Source organism: Penaeus monodon, chromosome 29 (assembly GCF_015228065.2).
Source record: "Penaeus monodon isolate SGIC_2016 chromosome 29, NSTDA_Pmon_1, whole genome shotgun sequence".
Classification (NCBI taxonomy): domain Eukaryota; kingdom Metazoa; phylum Arthropoda; class Malacostraca; order Decapoda; family Penaeidae; genus Penaeus; species Penaeus monodon.
The window spans coordinates 2,794,855-2,795,126 of record NC_051414.1 but is presented as its reverse complement, the minus strand read 5'-3'; positions in this window follow the sequence as shown (position 1 = coordinate 2,795,126).

Genomic DNA, 272 nt, shown 5'->3' with positions numbered 1-272 from the left:
GATGAGCCGTCCACCTGCGCCATCCACCTGATGTACCTCCCCGACAACAAGCCAGGAGATGATAAAGGAAAAAAAAAAATGGTGATTTGAACATGCCCAACGAAGCTAATTTTTTTCCCACACAACATGAAACGACCCAGAATACTTCTGCTTAGGCGATTTTTTTTTTTCTGCGGATGTACGGCAATCTTATGGAAATCGTTGCTTCAGAGATGTTGCATTTTAAGTCTTGCAGAGGATGTTCAGTTGATCAACATATACGAGGAGAGGGA